This window comes from Cherax quadricarinatus, chromosome 98 (assembly GCF_038502225.1).
Source record: "Cherax quadricarinatus isolate ZL_2023a chromosome 98, ASM3850222v1, whole genome shotgun sequence".
NCBI classification, from domain to species: domain Eukaryota; kingdom Metazoa; phylum Arthropoda; class Malacostraca; order Decapoda; family Parastacidae; genus Cherax; species Cherax quadricarinatus.
The window spans coordinates 7,298,507-7,316,220 of record NC_091389.1 but is presented as its reverse complement, the minus strand read 5'-3'; positions in this window follow the sequence as shown (position 1 = coordinate 7,316,220).

The following is a 17,714-nucleotide window of genomic DNA, read 5'->3' as shown; positions in this document are numbered from 1 at the left end:
TCCATTCACTCCTAACACGCTCATGCACGCTTGCTGGAAGTCCAAGCCCCTCGCCCACAAAACCTCCTTTACCCCCTCTTTCCAACCCTTTCGAGGACGACCCCTACCCCTCCTTCCTTCCTCTATAGATTTATATGCTTTCCATGTCATTCTACTTTGATCCATTCTCTCTAAATGACCAAACCACCTCAACAACCCCTCTTCTGCCCTCTGACTAATGCTTTTATTAACTCCACACCTTCTCCTAAGTTCCACACTCCGAATTTTTGCATAATATTTACACCACACATTGCCCTTAGACAGGACATCTCCACTGTCTCCAACCGTCTCCTCGCTGCTGCATTTACCACCCAAGCTTCACATCCATATAAGAGTGTTGGTACTACTATATCTTCATACATTCCCTTCTTTGCCTCCATAGATAACGTTTTTTGACTCCACATATACCTCAACGCACCACTCGCCTTTTTTCCCTCATCAATTCTATGATTAACCTCATCCTTCATAAATCCATCCGCCGACACGTCAATTCCCAAGTATCTGAAAACATTCACTTCTTCCATACTCCTCCTCCCCAATTTGATTTCCAATTTTTCTTTATCTAAATCATTTGATACCCTCATTACCTTACTCTTTTCTATGTTCACTTTCAACTTTCTACCTTTACACACATTCTCAAACTCATCTACTAACCTTTGCAATTTTTCTTTAGAATCTCCCATAAGCACAGTATCATCAGCAAAAAGTAACTGTGTCAATTCCCATTTTGAATTTGATTCCCCATAATTTAATCCCACCCCTCTCCCGAACACCCTAGCATTTACTTCTTTTACAACCCCATCTATAAATATATTAAACAGCCATGGTGACATTACACATCCCTGTCTAAGACCTACTTTTACCGGGAAGTATTCTCCCTCTCTTCTACACACCCTAACCTGAGCCTCACTATCCTCATAAAAGCTCTTTACAGCATTTAGTAACTTACCATCTATTCCATATACTTGCAACATCTGCCACATTGCTCCCCTATCCACTCTATCATATGCCTTTTCTAAATCCATAAATGCAATAAAAACTTCCCTACCTTTATCTAAATACTGTTCACATATATGCTTCAATGTAAACACTTGATCTACACATCCCCTACCCACTCTGAAACCTCCCTGCTCATCTGCAATCCTACATTCTGTCTTGCCTCTAATTCTTTCAATTATAACCCTACCGTATACTTTTCCTGGTATACTCAATAAACTTATTCCTCTATAATTTTTACAATCTCTTTTGTCCCCTCTCCCTTTATATAAAGGGACTATACACGCTCTCCGCCAATCCCTAGGTACCTTCCCCTCTTTCATACATTTATTAAACAAAAGTACCAACCACTCCAACACTATATCCCCCCCTGCTTTTAACATTTCTGTCATGATCCCATCAGTTCCAGCTGCTTTACCCCCTTTCATTCTACGTAATGCCTCACGTATCTCCACCACACTTACATTCTGCTCTTCTTCACTCCTAAAAGATGGTATACCTCCCTGACCAGTGCATGAAATTACCGCCCCCCTTTCTTCCTCAACATTTAAAAGTTCCTCAAAATATTCTCGCCATCTACCTAATACCTCCCTCTCCCCATCTACTACTCCCCTACTCTGTTTTTAACGGACAAATCCATACTTTCCCTAGGCTTTCTTAACTTGTTTAACTCACTCCAAAATTTTTTCTTATTTTCATTAAAATTTCTTGACAGTACCTCTCCCACTCTATCATCTGCTCTCCTTTTGCACTCTCTCACCACTCTCTTCACCTTTCTTTTACTCTCCATATACTCTGCTCTTCTTATAACACTTCTGCTTTGTAAAAACCTCTCGTAAGCTACCTTTTTCTCTTTTATCACACCCTTTACTTCATCATTCCACCAATCACTCCTCTTTCCTCCTGCCCCCACCCTCCTATAACCACAAACTTCTGCCCCACATTCTAATACTGCATTTTTAAAACTATTCCAACCCTCTTCAACCCCTCCATTGCTCATACTTGCACTAGCCCACCTTTCTGCCAATAGTTGCTTATATCTCACCCGAACTTCTTCCTCCCTTAGTTTATACACTTTCACCTCCCTCTTACTTGTTGTTGCCACCTTCCTCTTTTCCCATCTACCTCTTACTCTAACTGTAGCTACAACTAAATAATGATCCGATATATCAGTTGCCCCTCTATAAACATGTACATCCTGGAGCCTACCCATCAACCTTTTATCCACCAATACATAATCTAACAAACTACTTTCATTACGTGCTACATCATACCTTGTATTTGTTTATCCTCTTTTTCATAAAATATGTATTACTTATTACCAAATTTCTTTCTACACATAGCTCAATTAAAGGCTCCCCATTTACATTTACCCCTGGCACCCCAAATTTACCTACTATTCCCTCCATAACATTTTTACCCACTTTAGCATTGAAATCCCCAACCACCATTACTCTCACACTTGATTCAAAACTCCCCAAGCATTCACTCAACATTTCCCAGAATCTCTCTCTCTCCTCTACACTTCTCTCTTCTCCAGGTGCATACACGCTTACTATAACCCACTTTTCACATCCAATCTTTATTTTACTCCACATAATCCTTGAATTTATACATTTGTAGTCCCTCTTTTCCTGCCATAGCTTATCCTTCAACATTATTGCTACTCCTTCTTTAGCTCTAACTCTATTTGAAACCCCTGACCTAATCCCATTTATTCCTCTCCATTGAAACTCTCCCACCCCCTTCAGCTTTGTTTCACTTAAAGCCAGGACATCCAGCTTCTTCTCATTCATAACATCCACAATCATCTCTTTCTTATCATCTGCACAACATCCACGCACATTCAGACTTCCCACTTTGACAATTTTCTTCTTCTTATTCTTTTTAGTAATTATTACAGGAAAAGGGGTTACTAGCCCATTGTTCCCGGCATTTTAGTTGACTTTTACAACACGCATGACTTACGGAGGAAAGATTCTTATTCCACTTCCCCATGGATATAAAAGGAAAAGTAATAAGACCAAGAACTATTAAGATAAAATCAAAGAAAACTCAGATGAGTGTGTATAAATAAACGTGTACATGTATGTGTAGTGTGACCTAAGTGTAAGTAGAAGTAGCAAGACGTACCTGTAATCTTGCATATTTATGAGACAGACAAAAGACACCAGCAATCCCACCATCATGTAAAACAATTACAGGCTTTCGTTTTACACTCACTTGGCAGGACGGTAGTACCTCCCTGGGTGGTTGCTGTCTACCAACCTACTACCAAATACAGTGGACCCCCGCATAGCGAACGCCTTGCATAGCGAACAATCCGCATAGCGAACGCTTTGTTCGCTAAAATTTTGCCCCGCATAGTGGACAAAAACCCGCTCAGCGACCTTCGTCCGAGACGCGTCCAATGTGCGGCCTCAGCCAGCCTCACATGTGCCGCCCGTCCCATTGTTTACCAGCCAGCCTCCGCGGTAACATTCAAGCATACACTCGGAATATTTCGTATTATTACAGTGTTTTCGGTGCTGTTTCTGGAAAATAAGTGACCATGGGCCCCAAGAAAGCTTCTAGTGCCAACCCTGTGGTAAAAAGGGTGAGAATTAGTATGGAAATTAAGAAAGATTTTGAAGGGTTTGGGGCTAACCCTGAGAAGCCTATGCCAGTTGTGGAATCCATTGTGCCTACTTCAAAAATTAAGGAAATGTGTGCACAGTGGGTTGAACTGCAAACCTTTATGGATGAAAATCACCCTGACACAGCTGTTGCAAGCCGTGCTGGTGACTATTTCAGTGACAATGTTATGACCCATTTTAGACAAATCGTAAAGGAACGAGAGGTACAGGCCACTATGGACAGATATGTTGTGCGAAAGAAGTCCAGTGACTCTGAAGCTGGTCCTAGTGGCATTAAAAGAAGAAGGGAAGTAACCCCAGAAAAGGACTTGCTACCTCAAGTCCTAATGGAAGGGGATTCCCCTTCTAAACACTAACACTCTCTCTCCCCTCCTCCCATCCCATCAATCATCACCAGATCTTCAATAAAAGTAAGTGTCATGTAATTGTGCATGCCTTTTTCAGTTTGTGTGTACTAAAATTAACATTTTTTTGTGGTAAAAAAAAATTTTTTTCATACTTTTGGGTGTCTTGCACGGATTAATTTTATTTCCATTATTTCTTATGGGGAAAATTAATTCGCATAGCGAACATTTCGCATAACGACCAGCCCTCTTGCACGGATTAAGTTCGCTATGCAGGGGTCCACTGTACAGTGGACCCCTGCATAACGATTACCTCCCAATGCGACCAATTATGTAAGTGCATTTATGTAAGTGCGTTTGTACGTGTATGTTTGGGGGTCTGAAATGGACTAATCTACTTCACAATATTCCTTAAGGGAACAAATTCGGTCAGTACTGGCACCTGAACATACTTCTGGAGTGAACAAATATCGTTAACCGGGGGTCCACTGTATTTTGAAAAAAAAAAAATGGGAAAAAAAGAGAACACTTTTTTGAGTGTTTTAGAATAAAAAAAATTAGGGTCAGTACTTGCAGACATATGAGGCTGAGAAGTTGGCACTGGATGCTCATGTGATGGCAACATGGAGTCCTGCCAATACATGTATACCTTTTTTTTCTATTTTTCATATTATTTTATGTAATTTTTATGTTCTGATAATTACAATTTGTAGTAGTTCTTGTCATTCTATAACCAATCTTTGTTCTGACACTAGTATTAGGTACTGAAATTGTACTCTATCACAAACACACTGACAGGTGGACATTTACACCTGCCTTGGAATATATACAAAGTATTTATAGGTCCCAGCAATGTTTTGGATATGTGGAAGTATATAATAACAATGAGGAGGAGAAGAATATGTAATAATAAGTTGCCTTGAAGCATGAAAAACAAAGTCCACCCCTGACAGTGACATGATAAGAGCTGACGTTCGATGAGCATACCTGAGGGCTCGGCCCTCACTTTGTTTTCGCTGGCACACAAACATGTCTGTCTGTCTATTTGTCTGTCAAGCTCCCTGTCTCAGAGAGAGCCACAAGACTGGGTCATCATGTTTACTCACATCTTCAAGCAAAGTATAGCACTTTGTCTGGATTTTTTGAGTTATCCTAGGTAATTTACACTATGTATACTTGTATTTATGTGTACCTGTGAGACAGAGATACAGAGATAGACAGACCCTAAACTTGCGGTTAACATCACTTTCCTCTTAGAAGTGTTAATATGACATTACATCAGTGAACCCTTGGTGTTTGCCGCACTGTTTGCTCTAGCTGGCGCTCCCACAAGGTACTAAGTGGTCCCATTTTTAATACGGTGCACACCGAGTGTTAAGACCCATTTTATGCCGACCAGGCATTTCAGGGCAATTGTGCAAATTTGGAGGCAGGAAAATTAAAACGTATATATACGTTTGGAGGGATATGTTGTGTATCTTTATTATGTATATGCTTCTAAACTGTTGCATTCTGGGCACCTCTGCAAAAACAGTGATTATGTGTGAGGTGAAAGTGTTGAATGATGATGAAAGTATTTTCCTTTTGGGGATTTTCTTTCTTTTTGGGTCACCCTGCCTCGGTGGGAGACGGCTGACTTGTTAAAAAAAAAAATATACGTTTGGGCGCTACGCGTACGGACGTATATATACGTTAGGACCGTTTGGGGGTTAATTACCGAGTTCTGTTCCTACAAGTACATAGTTAAGTGAGGAGTGCTGTAGTATGCAATTGTGGTAACTGATGTATAAACTACATAGAAAGCCTCTCTTTTTCTTTTTTTCTATGCATCGGCAGTATCCCACAGAGGCAGGGTGACCTAAAAGGAACAATGAAAGCTTCTTTTTTTAAATTTAGTAATATATACAGGAGAAGGGGTTACTATCCCCTTGCTCCCGGCATTTTAGTTGCCTCTTACAACATGCATGGCTTATGGAGGAAGAATTCTGTTCCACTTCCCCACGGAGAGAGGCCCTTATTATGTAAGGTATTTTGGGCAGCCTCAAAGCTAATGCAACTTTACTAGATCACCAATGCATGACCCTTGTGGGTTTAGTACTTAGTTTTGATTGTTATACAGTGGTTTAGAGTTTGATTTAATTATAAAGAAAGTAACACACATACAGTACACTAGATCAAACAAAAACTGAATACCTTCAAAGTCAAATTTTTATTTCTTTGCATAGTTTAATATATGTGACTGACGTGTTGCAGGGAGTCTATTTCCATGCATAGTTTACAATGTGTAATTACAATACTGATCTGCTGAGTACAAAGAAAGCCACTATCATGCTGAGGCATTTCAGGCAGACTACTAAATACTAGCGGGTTCAAATTAAACATTGTTTTTTATGCCTAACAGAGGCAGTAGTGGTTCAGCAGCGATTAAATTAACAAATTACAGTATTATATTTTAGCACATTGTACATATTGAGACAATTTTAGTTTTGGAATAATCTTATAGTTTGGCAATTTTTGCATTGATGTGTTGTTAGTTTTGGGAGATGAGGCGAGTTCTGAGTAGCAATGCAGTATAATGTAATTCACTTATCATGGGTGAGCACTTGTGGGGGGGGGGGGGGAATAGAAGGTATTCAGGGAACTGGAGCACAGATCCAATTCCCTAAGATCAAGAGCCTCTTACCAGCATCAAGGGACCTACCTTGAGAGAGAACTAATTCAATTAAAGATACTACATGAACTCTTTGAGGGTCCAAACCGCAGTACGACATCATGAGCTCAGCTCAGATAAGCTCCGAGCAGTAAATTCGGGCCTAGATATGAGAGAATGCATCTATGTGGTAAGTGTGCACCATATATAACAAATCCTGCAGCATACACTGCATGAGAGAAAAAACTGCAACCGTGTTTTTGGATTAAAACCGAATTTGCGGTATATGTATTTTTGTATGGCTTTTATGGTTGTATTCGCGGTTTCTCGGTCTTGAATAATAGAATGGAAGATATGTTAGAGAAATAAAGATGATTTTGGTTGGTTTTCCTACAGAAAATATCTCGAAATTGAGCTCAAACTAACGAAAATGTTTGCCGATGTTCAGGAGTAAACAAATCACATCGTGTGTCCAATACACATCAACTGGTGGATTGAATGTGCAGTTACAAATGCTCTGATATTATTTATACAATTATTACAATATTGCATAACAGTAAATCTTTTATTTTTTGGTGTGAATAAAAATTCTTTATTTGGATAAAAAATCAAAATGGAACTCATCTGTAAAACCTGTAAATGTAACTAATAAACAGAAGAAATGTTATTTTAGTGCCACGAATTTCTGTGTTGTTTATTCTGGACTATTTTGAAAATGGAATATTTTGAGCTTTGTGTGAAATTCACCAAATTTGACTGGGCGATTTCTTGTGCTCAACAGATAAACTGGAACACTTACTAGTAAAATAGCTAAGAATTTGATCTAATGGAACAATGTAATTGACTGAAAACAGGACTCAAAGTGGGCAAAATTGCCGATGCATAAATACTGCTATTGTTCCACTCACTGGTGATAGTCACCGACAAGTGGAACATAACAAACAATATAAACAAAAAATTCCTAATATACTTATTGCCTAATAAATCTTAAGTTAGTCTTAAGTTTGCTTAAGAAACTTTCCCAATATAATAGCTTCAACAGAAACAGTGTATCATGCCAAGACTTAACATTACCATTACTAAACCGACTAATTTTAATATTGTTATATGTTTTGTACTACCTCACTATAATAAATCTAATGAATCACTTTAATTACCAAACTTTCATTTTTTTTTTTCAACAAGTCGGCCGTCTCCCACGGAGGCAGGGTGACCCAAAAAGAAAGAAAATCCCCAAAAAGAAAATACTTTCATCATCATTCAACACTTTCACCTCACTCACACATTATCACTGTTTTTGCAGAGGTGCTCAGAATACAACAGTTTAGAAGCATATACGTATAAAGATACACAACATATCCCTCCAAACTGCTAATATTAGCTAACTTTCATATCAGTATGTAATAATGTGTATTAAAACGTACTGCTCCATAATCTGTGTCAATACAGAGTAAGAATTAGTATTAGTCTTCCCAAAATGCCTAGGCATGCTAGTGGCCATCCTTGTAATTAACCCTTTGACTGTTTTGGTCATATATATACGTCTTACGAGCCAGTGTTTCAGACGTATATATACTCAATAATTCTAGCGGCTTCAAATCAATCGGAAGAAAGCTGGTAGGCCCACATGTGAGAGAATGGGTCTGTGTGGTCAGTGTGCACCACATAAAAACAATCCTGCAGCACACAGTGCGTAATGAGAAAAAAAAAAACTTATCGTTTTTTTGGATTAAAATGCCAACTTTGAGGTGTATTTTCATATAGTATTTATCGATGTATTTGTGTTTTCATGGTCTTAGGTGATAAAATGGAAAACATATTACAGAAATAGAGATGATTTTCATTACTTTGACGATGAAAACGACCTTGAAACTGAGCTCAAAGTAGCGGAAATGTTCGATTTTTACCAATGTTCAGGAGTAAACAAATCACACCACACGTCCAATACATGTCAACTGGGGAGTCTAATATTCTTTCACTAGCGCACTGATATTATTTATACCATTTTTACAATAATGCAGTATTCTGCATAACAGTATATTTTGTATTTTTTTGTATGAATAAAAAATCAAAATAGAAAGCAATAATAACATAAGAGGGGCCTAGAGATGTGACTAATGAACAGAGGATATGTTATTTTAGTGCCAAGAATGTCTACCTTGTTTATTCTGGACCCTGTTTTGAAATTGGCATCTTTTTTAGTTTGCGTGAAATTGGCCAAATTGCCAATTTCTGACCACAATATTGGATAGTCCAAATTGGTAAATGGGAGGTTTCTTGTACTCAGCTGATAGATAAAATGGAGTTCTAAAGAAATAGCTATGAGTTTGGTCAACTGGAACAACGGAATTGGCTGAAAATAGGGCTCAAAGTCGGCGAAATCGCCGATAGGCATATGTCGCCGAGACCGCTAACTTCGCGGGAGCGTAATTCCATGAGTTTTCGACCAAATTTCGAACTTTTGGTGTCATTACCATCGGGAAAAGATTCTCTATCATTTCATAAGACAAAATAATATTTTTTTTTCAAAAATTTAGCGACATAGAATGACAGTTTCAGAAAGGGGCCTGAAACAGTCAAAGGGTTAATATTTTATAATATGTAAACCACACATTATAGGCTTTACAAAGAAATAAAAATGATTTTCATTTCTTAATTTGAAGCTAACGAAAACTTAGAACACCGAAAAGGTGCCGTATACGTGGAGTCCTCCTGTATAATCATAACACCCCCTCAAGGTACTCCTTGAAGATGGTGAGGGGCTCTTGATCTAGGGAATTGGATCTGTGCACCAGTTCCCTGAATTGAGCTTGAATACCTTCCATCCCCCCCTCACAGGTGCTATATAATCCCTACAGGCTTAGCACTCACCCATGATATAACTAAACACTAAACCCGTAACAGCAACAATATTGTACGAATGGCGGGTTTCAGGATTTGTTCAACTTTTTGGAGTAACATTTAAACTGTCGTATCTTGGCGCCTCTGCAAAGATGGTGATTATGTGTTGAATGATGGTGATTTTTTTTCTTTTTTTTTTTTTTGGGTAGTAAGACTGGAAATTCACCAAAGATACTATATCATTGACTTGGTGAGAAACGGCCAATGTATTAAAAACCAAAAATGATTGCTATGAGGATCACATTTAGATAAGGCGGTGTTACCTACCTTTGACATGGCTGGCAGAGAGAGAGAGAGAGAGAGAGAGAGAGAGATCCTGTACGAGGCACAAGTACGCTCGCACCTTGAGTATGCTCCACTTTCTTGGTTTGCCTGCCCCCCCTCTCATCTGCGACTGCTTGACAGAGTAGAGAACAGAGCAAGACGTCTCATCTCTCGCCTGGACCCATCCTGGATAGATCTGTCATTTCAGCAGAGCCTTCAACATAGGAGGGATGTGGGTGGCCTTACTGTTATGTACAAGGCCAATATTGTCAAAATACCACACTTGGATCCACTTCGAGGACAGCGTGAAACAAGCTTTTATGCCACAAGACGGGCAGAAAGCAGCAACTTCACTCTGGCTGTACCCTTCTCCAGAACATCACTCCATCTGAGATCATATATACCCTGGATGACTCGAGTATGGAACACATTCGTACAGCATAATGATGTCAACGAGATAAAGTCAGTTGATCAAATGAAAATGCTGGCCCACAGATGGCTCCAACTTCATCCTGTTCCCTACTTGCATGTCTCATAACAATAAAAATGCTTTCAAATGAGCTGATGTAGGTAACAGCTCTTAGCTTGCCAATAAAGTTAGGAATCCTTAACCTGTAAATAGCTGTCAATAAAGCTAGGGATCCTTAACCTTGTCAAACCCTGTGTAAAAAAAAAAAAAAAAAAAAAAAAAAAAAAAAAAAAAAAAAAGATAGAGAGGAGAGAGAGAGAGGAGAGAGAGAGAGGAGAGAGAGAGAGGAGAGAGAGAGAGGAGAGAGAGAGGAGAGAGATGAGAGAGAGATATGAGATGAGATTGGAATCTTCAGGCAGAGTCCAGATATTAGGTCCTTCTGTACACACTGAGTTTACACACAGATTGAGTCAGACTTGGGGAATATCACAGAGCTTTTTGTGTCTAGTATTATACCTGTAAGTTCTGTTGCAACTATCAAAAAAGTTTCAGAGCAGGATTGATATTATACTCTATTTCAGAATGATACACTGTTTGTGCAATGAAGAGTGACATATGGGTGCACATGCAGAAAGCCCTTGAAAACTTAAGACTAACTTAAGATTGATAAGGCAATAACAATATGACTCGTGAAATTGTATTGACACGATTGCAAACAAACCATACCACAGGCGGGAGTAGAACCCATGGTCAGAGTCGTAAAACTCCAGACTGACGCGTTAGCTACTGGGCCAGCTAGCCCAGTGGCTAATGCGTCAGTCTGGAGTTTTATGACTCTCTGACCGCCGGTTCTATCCCCACCCATGGTACGGTTTAATAACAATATGAGTAAGTTACCACAGCTCTGATATCATTCCAGACAGCCAATATCCCAAACCCCACCTTTAAAGTGAAGGTATTGTACTTTCCACCTCCAGGACTTGAGCTCAGCTAACCAGTTTCCCTGAATCCCTCCACAAAATGATACTCTGCTTACACTCCAACAGCTCATCAGGTCCCAAGAAACACCTGCTTCCACTCCAACACGTTCACACATGACAAAAACATGAACTAAACAAGAATTTCTCACCTGCACATACTCGTAAATGCCCCTGACGTAACTTTCGTCTTGACCTCATTGTGTTGTCAATCATCAGTGCTTTCTGTCTTAATGTATGTGTTGCTGCAGCCAATAGTGTCGTGGGGGTTCGTCAGGAGATACTGGAGTAAAAAGTACACACGGATGTCTTGGAGGCATATAATTAAGAGAGTCTTGAGGAGAAGACCAGAAGCCTGCCTGTCGAGTCTACTATGTCATAAATACCCACAAACTGGTTGAGAAAAACACGTAAACAAACCTGTATAAACCTCGGTGATAAATACCCACAAACTGGTTTAGAAACACATGTAAACAAACCTGTATAAACCTCGGTGATAAATACCCACAAACTGGTTTAGAAAAACATGTAAACAAACCTGTATAAACCTCGGTGATAAATACCCACAAACTGGTTTAGAAAAACATGTAAACAAACCTGTATAAACCTCGGTGATAAATACCCACAAACTGGTTTAGAAAAACATGTAAACAAACCTGTATAAACCTCGGTGATAAATACCCACAAACTGGTTTAGAAAAACATATAACCAAACCTGTATAAACCTCGGTGATAAATACCCACAAACTGGTTTAGAAAAACATGTAAACAAACCTGTACAAACCTCGGTGATAAATACCCACAAACTGGTTTAGAAAAACACGTAAACAAACCTGTATAAACCTCGGTGATAAATACCCACAAACTGGTTTAGAAAAACACACAAACACTGGGACGTATTTATTAGAAAAGATTTTGGTCCTGGAACCTTGATCACCTCTCAAAATATTCAGTAAATTTATCAAAATTTTATTTTGTACTGAATAAGATTTTCCACCAAGTGTGATAACAATTAGTAAAAAAATACAATAGCAACTGAAATATTTTACCAGTGGAGAAACTGTCTCTGGGTGAAATGTTTCAGTGATGTTTCTCTTTGCAATTGTGTATTTTTTCCCTCGATGAGATAAACTATTATCAGAGACGGTGTGGAGTTAATAAAAGTATTAGTCAGAGGGCTGAAGAGGGGTTGTTGAGGTGGTTTGGTCATTTAGAGAGAATGGATCAAAGTAGAATGACATGGAGAGCGTATAAATCTGTAGGGGAAGGAAAGCGGGATAGGGGTCGTCCTCAAAAAGGTTGGAAGGAAGGGGTAAGGGAGGTTTTGTGGGCGAGGGGCTTGGACTTCCAGCAGGCATGCATGAGCGTGTTCGATAGGAGTGAATGGAGACAAAAGGTATTTGGGACCTGACGATCTGTTGGAGTGTGAGCAGGGTAATATTTAGTGAAGGGATTCAGGGAAACCAGTTATTTTTACATAGTTGGACTTGAGTCCTGGAAATGGGAAGTACAATGCCTGCACTTTAAAGGAGAGGTTTGGGATATTAGCAGTTTGGGGGGATATGTTGTGTATCTTTATACGTACAGTGGACCCCCGCTTAACGATCACCTCCAAATGCGACCAATTATGTAAGTGTATTTATGTAAGTGCGTTTGTACGTGTATGTTTGGGGGTCTGAAATGGATTAATCTACTTCACAATATTCCTTATGGGAAAAAATTCGGTCAGTACTGGCACCTGAACATACTACTGGAATGAAAAAAGTTCGTTAACCGGGGGTCCACTGTATATGCTTCTAAACTGTTGTGTTCTGAGCACATCTGCAAAAACAGTGATAATGTGTGAGTGTGGTGAAAGTGTTGAATGATGATGAAAGTATTTTCTTTTTGGGGATTTTCTTTCTTTTTTGGGTCACCCTGCCTCGGTGGGAGACGGCCGACTTGTTAAAAAAAAAAAAATAATATACAGAATCAGAGCTTTAATATAAGTGAACTTTGATACAACTGGAAACTAGTACTCACCTAATTGTGGTTGCAGGGGTCGATTCATAGCTCTTGGCCTTGCATCTTCACTGGTCGCTACTAGGTTCACTCTCTTCATGCTCCATGAGCTTTATCATACCTCTTCTTAAAGCTATGTATGGATCCTGCCTCCACTACATCACTCTCCAGATTGTTCCGCTTCCTGACAACTCTATGACTGAAGAAATACTTCCTAACATCTCTGTGACTCATCCGAGTCTTCAACTTCCAGTTGTGACCACTTGTTTCTGTCCCTTTGTTGCCTTGTCCCCTTGTTGCTGTGTCCTCTTGTTGCTGTGTATCTTTGTTGCTGTGTCCCCTTGTTGCTGTGTCCTCTTGTTGCTGTGTATCTTTGTTGCTGTGTCCCCTTGTTGCTGTGTCTCCTCGTAGCTGTGTCTCCTCGTTGCTGTGTCTCCTCGTTGCTGTGTTTCCTTGTTGCTGTGTCCCATTGTTGCTGTGTCCCCTTGTTGCTGTGTCCCATCTCTGAAACATTCTGTCCTTATCCACCCTGTCAATTCCTCTCAGTATTTTATATGTTGTTATCGTGTCCCATATCTCTCGTGTCTTCCAGTGTTGTCAGGTTGAGTTTCCTTAACCTCTCCTCATAGGACATACCCCTTAGCTCTGGGACTAGTCTTGTTGCAAACCTTAGCACTTTCTCTAAGTTCTTGACCTGTTTGACCAGGTGTGGGTTCCATACTGGGGCTGATGTACACAGTGTACAGCATCTTGAACGACTCCTTACTTGGATGTCGAAACACTAGTCTTAGGTTTGCCTCTTGTACTGTTTGTTTTAACCCTTAAACGGTCCAAACATATATATACGTTCACATGCGTAGCGCCCCAAACGTATATATACGTTTTCTTTATCATTCATTCAACATTGCCATGATAAGCCTGAGTCACCTAGACATAAGAGAATGGCTGTGCGCACTCACTGTGTGCCATATTAAAATAATTGGGGATGCCTGGGTACCATATGCTCTTTTTTCCTATTTAAAAAAAACAACATTTTTTTCCTCTCAAAAAATTTGGGGCGCTACACACGTGGACGTATATATATGTTTGGACCGTTTAAGGGTTAAGGGTATTTCAATTGTTCTTCTAACATTTATGTATGTACTATGATTGTGTGTTTGTGTTACCTTAGAAATTATAACTTGTATTTTTTTTTTTTTCAACAAGTCGGCCATCTCCCACTGAGGCAGGGTGACCCAAAAAGAAAATACTTTCATCATCATTCAACACTTTCACCTCACTCACACATAATCACTGTTTTTGCAGAGGTGCTCAGAACACAACAGTTTAGAAGTATGTACGTATAAAGATACACAACACATCCCTCCAAACTGCTAATATCCCAAACCCCTCCTTTAGAGTGCAGGCATTGTACTTCCCATTTCCAGGACTCAAGTCCGGCTACATAAAAATAACCGGTTTCCCTGAATTTTTTTTTTTTTTTTTTTTCAACAAGTTGGTCGTCTCCCACCGAGGCAGGGTGACCCAAAAAAAAGAAAGAAAATCCCCAGAAAGAAAATACTTTCATCATCATTCAACACTTTCACCACACTCACACATTATCACTGAATCCCTTCACTAAATATTACCCTGCTCACACTCCAACAGATTGTCAGGTCCCAAATACCATTCATCTCCATTCACTCCTATTGAACATGCTCATGCACACCTGCTGGAAGTCCAAGCCCCTCGCCCACAAAACCTCCCTTACCCCTTCCTTCCAATCTTTTCGAGGACGACCCCTACCCCGCCTTCCTTCTCCTACAGATTTAAATGCTCTCCATGTCATTCTACTTTGATCCATTCTCTCTAAATGACCAAACCACCTCAACAACCCCTCTTCAGCCCTCTGACTAATACTTTTATTAACTCCACACCTTCTCCTAATTTCCACACTCCGAATTTTCTGCATAATATTTACACCACACATTGCCCTTAGACAGGACATCTCCACTGCCTCCAACCGCCTCCTCGCTGCTGCATTCACAACCCAAGCTTCACACCCATATAAGAGTGTTGGTACTACTATACTTTCATACATTCCCTTCTTTGCCTGCATAGATAACATTTTGTGACTCCACATATACCTCAATGCACCACTCACCTTTTTTCCTTCATCAATTCTATGATTAACCTGATGGAACACTTGCAAGTTTCTCTGTTTTCTTGTTGCCTCTGGAGATAACAGAAGCTTTGGTAAATATCGCACACAATATTCTCCTACTTGGCATCTTTGGACAACTGGTAATGTCTGTTATCATACAACTTTCCTTTTAACAATACCTGGTTCCCGGGCCTCACACTCTAGTTTGGGTGACAGGCTTGTCAGAGGGGTGTCACAAGCCAGGTACATGCTCGGAAATTCAATAGTGTCAGATTTGGTACTTGCTGCTCTTATACTGTCATTCACTACATCTGGAGTTTACCTGGAGAGAGTTCCGGGGGTCAACGCCCCCGTGGCCCGGTCTGTGACCAGGCCTCCTGGTGGATCAGAGCCTGATCAACCAGGCTCATCATACAGTTCCAGAGATTTGTAAGGTTTGTCAGGCAGAATTTCTTGGCTTGTTGTCTGATCATGAATCACATTTCATTGCACTTTTCCTGAGGGTGTCCCGTAGCTCAGTTGCTAGCGCACTCAGCTCACACAGCGGTCTGGGGTTCGCATCCCCGGTATGGCTGGATAACATTAGGATATGTTTCTATAAGACACCTGCTGTCTATGTTCACCCATCAGTATAAAATGGGTACCTGGGTGAGAGTTGACTGGTGTGGGTTGCATCCTGGGTGTTAGTGGACTGGTGTGGGTCACATCCTGGGTGTTAGTGGACTGGTGTGGGTTGCATCCTGGGTGTTAGTGGACTGGTGTGGGTTGCATCCTAGGTGTTAGTGGACTGGTGTGGGTTGCATCCTGGGTGTTAGTGGACTGGTGTGGGTCACATCCTGGGTGTTAATGGACTGGTGTGGGTCACATCCTGGGTGTTAATGGACTGGTGTGGGTCACATCCTGGGTGTTAGTGGACTGGTGTGGGTCACATCCTGGGTGTTAATGGACTGGTGTGGGTCACATCCTGGGTGTTAGTGGACTGGTGTGGGTCACATCCTGGGTGTTAATGGACTGGTGTGGGTCACATCCTGGGTGTTAATGGACTGGTGTGGGTCACATCCTGGGAAAAAACTGACCTAATTTGCTTTCTGTATAGTAGTATATCATTGATGTCAACTACAGTTTGTATACCTTGTACACGCACCTGTAAAAATGAAGCTATTATTATTATTATTATTATTATTATTATTATTCTTAGAGGTGAAGCCACAAGCTGAGAACATGAGGGACCATCTACTGTCTCTTGCCTCCTCATAGTGTTAATCTTTCCTATCAATCTATCATAGAGCACAAAACCCGCTATATCTGAATATCACTTCATCTTGTACACATTTTCTATACACATGGACAACATTGTGATCATTAAGGTTCTGCAATAAAGGTTCAAATGAAACCTGCAATGGATCATTACTCACAAGCAATCGATGATTGTACGGTAGATGAATCTGAGGTGCAAACCTTACATTCATCTGAGTATGTTTAACCTCCTTATTGGAGGTTAAACATACTACCCACATGCCATCTAGAGGGAAATTTAATGGAATTAGCATTGGAGCTGACTCCTGAGAGTACACATGATCATGGTTAATACTCTCAGGGACAAGAGACATAACAAATGGAGCAAAGCTGCATTTCTCAAAGGCCTCCACATCAAGGCCTTCCTCTTTTGTTTTATTCCAAGCATCAAGAAATATTAAAGGAAAGTATTTCAGTGTGATTTTTAAATTTCTATCAGTAGAAGTGAAATTTGTCTACCATTCCCATGAAAATGTCCATAATGTTAAGCGGACCACGACAATGAGAAAACAGAATTATGTTTTCTTCCTGGCAGAAGGTGGTGGCTGCCAGGCTTGCATGACACGGATGACCATGGAGGAACAGCAACACTGGTTTCTCAATATTTTCTAAAAGTTCAGCATTGAAAAGCCGTAACCATGTAACAAACAGTAAGGGATCTAACTGCCCATCTGCAGTAGCACCAATATGAAACTGTAACTGGTCGACAAATTCCTGATCTGCCCATACTGGCATATCATTTTTGCTGCAGAAATAAGGGCTCTGAAGAGAACCCTGCAGCAGTTAATGTTACCATCACAATAACACCTTTCTGACTAGGGGACACAAAGCTGTATGTGTTTGTACTTCCTCATGAACTCATGACCTGGCTTCTGATGTGGGTATGAGACACACACGTATATCTCAACACACTTAAAGATGTGAGATGATGTTTTCCTTGTGAAGAAATTTTTTGCCCTTATTTCGTGATGATTCATGAGGTAATTTCTTCCAGTTTATCACATCACTGCTTGTAATTATACATTTGTTTTTAACGTCAACATTCTTTTCACCGAATG